Here is a 3,984-nt window from a genome sequence, read left to right on the forward strand (position 1 = left end):
TTGTATTCTCACGTCAACAGTAGACATGTACGATGGTCAGGTTTTGAGAAGACGGAGCAGATAAGTCTCGTCTTTTATTTTGATTGTATATTTTTGGTGTCTTACTACAATGAAAAAACACACATGTATTAAAACTCTACTTATAATGCAATGGGTGATGTTGTTGCTTGTTTATTATATTACACTGTTGTGATACTGTACATGACGTCCTCCACCCCTAAACGTTTCCGCCATTCGTGGTTTTGGGGTGTGACAGATTGGTATCAGAGCATTGTTTATAGTGAATATAGTATATCAACCCATAAAAGATATACTAACTATAAATACATTGGGATTAAAACACTCTGTCGGTTAGATCTGATCCCACATCGGTTGGGAAGGAGAACTAAGCATTCCTTATAAGGGGTGTGGAAACCTTCCCTATCACACCGCGTTTTAAAGCCGTGAGGGCAGCAGATCCCATAAGAACTCTGCAGTTAAGCGTGCTTGGGCGGGATTAGTACCAGGATGGGTGACCCCCTGGGAAGTCCTCGTGCCGAGTGGCCCAAAGCGGACAATATTGTGATACGTGCCAGAGGGGGATGTAACAAATGGTATCAGAGCCAGGGCACGGATCGATGTGTTCGACGGGGACGTCGAACCCTATAATGGGGGGTGAAAGTCGGTTAGATCTGATCCCACATCGGTTGGGAAGGAGAACTAAGCATTCCTTATAAAGGGTGTGGAAACCTTCCCTATCACAACGCGTTTTAAAGCCGTGAGGGCAACAGATCCCATAAGAACTCTACAGTTAAGCGTGCTTGGGCGAGAGTAGTACCAGGATGGGTCACCCCCTGGGAAGTCCTCGTGCCGAGTGGCCCAAAGCGGACAATATTGTGATATGTGCCAGAGGGGGATGTTACATAAAATCAGTGTCACAACGACAAGAACAAAAGTATTACGATTGTTGAATATCACAAGTAAGCCTGGGGATATATGGTCAGTCTTGGGAATGGCATAGCCTGATCAACTATGCTGGTCCGAAGAGTGATTAGCATATGCCCAAGAATGGTTGTGGTATGGCAACAAGTCTAAAAACTTAACAACACAACCATAAAGAAATACCATAGGGGTATTTGGTCTTACTGTAATTATCTTAGTTAATTCGTCTATTTTAGCTATTTCTTATATCCCTTTTCTCGTGTAGATTAAAATGGCTGGATTTCACCACGGCGATCCGTACTTCCCGAACTAGGGCAATGCTGGTTGGCTAGAGGTAGAACAAGAAGATGATCACCCAATCCCTTTAGATGATCACCATGCTGAGGGTTTTTCCGATAGTTCTGACTCAGAGCCTGAAGTCAACAACCTACCCCCAGCTGCTCAAAACCCAAACCTGAACCCCCGTCCCGCGTTTGAAGTACCCACGCCTCTGTGGGCCACCAACTTGGCTAGATGGAGCCAGGAACAAGGTCATCCCATTCTTTACAATGGAGACCGAAGTTTCTACAACATCAATGAAGGAGGTTCTGCTGACAGGGTCCTACCCATCATGGTTCGTTGAGTTTCCAGAAACACGATACTAGGTCAGGAAACTATTGACCGGGTCGTGGAAATTGAAGCTAACTTTAGCGTTAACACTGTCCACATTCACGAACTAGAATCTGCTCATGAAAGGACTCTGGTCCGCAATGCAAATCTGCAGAGGGAACTTGCAGAAACTCAAGCTAGAGTTAGGGAACTTTAAGCTTAGCAAGTGAGAGATGACAGGTGTATGAGGGACATGGAACGTCTACTGTCGGGATTAAGAACTCATGCTAGCAGTTCTCGTCGCCGATAGAATCTCGTCGACTCATCTTTTGGATATAACCTAGTTTATGTAAAACTTTGGTCTAATTTCCTGTCTTTATAAATCTTAGATCTGTTAGGTATTGATCTAATCTTAATTCTGCCAAAATTTTCCATCTTGGTTGATGTGAGGCCTACTTCTAGGCCATTTTCCCCGAACTTGTTACATCTGTAATTCCAGTATTATTGACAGATATCTAATCTTATGGAAATTATTATCCAAATGCTATCTTCTTCATTTAGTCATTCTATTCATTCTGTTGTTGGACTATGGGTAGTTAGTCCATGAGACACATTCATTGTTCATTTATTCTTATCCATGTCGTCATCTTTTAATCGTATAGTTAAAGATGCCGCCACGCAGAAGTACAAGACGTAACCCAAACAACGAAGCACCGATACCACCACCTCCACCACCACCTGAACCTCTTCAACCACCTAATCCTTTCGATGCCAACATGTTCCAGGCAGCTTTCACAGTAGCTGTTGCAGCTTCTATGTCAGCAATCAACGCTCCTGCCCCTAGTGGATCAGGAACAGGTGCACCACCCTCGAACCATGGCGAAGGCCATGGACACCCTCAGGAATGCACCTACAAGGACTTCACGAACGCCAAACCCCGCAGCTTCAATGGAACTGGGGGTGTTATGGTGTTGAGACAATGGATTGAAAAGATGGAGTCCGTCTTTGAAATCTGTGATTGCCAGGAGGGCAACAAGGTCAAGTTTGCAACTTGTACCTTCTCTGACAGAGCACTAACATGGTGGAACACCCATGTTAACTATCTGACTTTAGTGGTGGCGTATTCCATCAGTTGGGAAAAATTGAAGGACATGCTAATGAAAGAATACTGTCCTCGAGGTGAAGTATAGAAACTCGAGCAAGAATTCTGGGGTCTTCAAATGGTTGGATCCGACATCACGACCTACACAAATAGGTTGTGTGATCTGGCAAACCTATGCCCTGATATGGTTGCTCTTGAGAGCAAAAAGATATAGAGATATATCTGGGGACTGTTGCCCCAGATCCATTCAAGTGTGATCGCTTCCAGCCCTATTACCTTCGATAGCACCAAGGAACTGGCACAATGTCTCATCGATCACCAAAAACCTTAGAACCCAACAATCCCTACACCCGTACCACAAAACTCCAACCCCGACCACAACAGGAAGGGGTGGAATAAGAGGAAAAGAGGGGCTTCGCAAGGATCCTCCAAGAAACAACAACTTGTGGCGATCAATGCTGCCACAATTACTCCCATTGTCCCTGCGAACCCCTTACCAGCAAAAACATATGTTGGAACTCTCCCGAAGTGCACCAAATGCAACTTCCACCACCATGGAGTTTGCAAGGAGATGCAGTTCTCTAACTACAACAGGAAGGGGCACACAGCCCGTTTCTTCCAGGCTCCAACAACTCAAGCCGCCCAGGTTCCTAACGCCGGTATGGGCCAATCTTGCTACGGATGTGGCAAAGTGGACCACTACAAGAGGAAATTCCCTAAAGCAGGGACAACTGACAGAGTAGGAAGAGTTATGGCCCTAGGCCACGAGGAAGCAGTAGCTGATCCCACGATAGTTACTGGTACGTTTCTCCTCGATAACTCATATGCTTGCATACTTTTCGATAGTGGAGCAGAGAAAAGTTTTGTAAGTCACAAATTTGCACACCTGCTTAAACAAAAACCATGTGCATCAGATAGTTCATTCACGGTAGAAATGGCTAACGGGAAAACAGAGAGTACTAACTGCATATATGTAGGTTGTACCTTAACTTTAGATGGCCATACTTTCAAGATAGATCTCATGCCAGTCCCAATTAAATGTTTTGATGTTATCATCGGTATGGATTGGTTGAGTCTTCTTCTCGCCGACATCTTGTGCTTTGAAAAAGCAGTTCGTCTTATCCTTCCTAACAACGAAACCTTAATTATCTACGGCGACAAACCTAGTACAAGCCTTCGCATCATTTCGTGCATTCAAGCTCAGAAGTGTTTGCGAAAGGAGTACCATGCATTTCTCACACACGTCGTTGATACAAGTCAAGAAACCAAAAACATTCAGAGCATCCCTGAAGTACGCGAACTCCCCGACATATTCCCAGAAGAACTTCCCGGTTTACCACCGCAACGCCAAGTTGACTTCAGAATCGACTTAG

At 44.8% G+C, this 3,984-nt stretch overlaps 1 pseudogene; it reads left to right on the forward strand.

Moving 5' to 3' along the window:
• Positions 1 to 423: 423 nt before the first annotated feature.
• Positions 424 to 544, forward strand: LOC145077393 (5S ribosomal RNA; annotated as a pseudogene).
• Positions 545 to 3,984: the final 3,440 nt, after the last annotated feature.

This window comes from Lactuca serriola, chromosome 9 (assembly GCF_051521515.1).
Source record: "Lactuca serriola cultivar US96UC23 chromosome 9, Lser_US96UC23_V15, whole genome shotgun sequence".
NCBI lineage: Eukaryota > Viridiplantae > Streptophyta > Magnoliopsida > Asterales > Asteraceae > Lactuca > Lactuca serriola.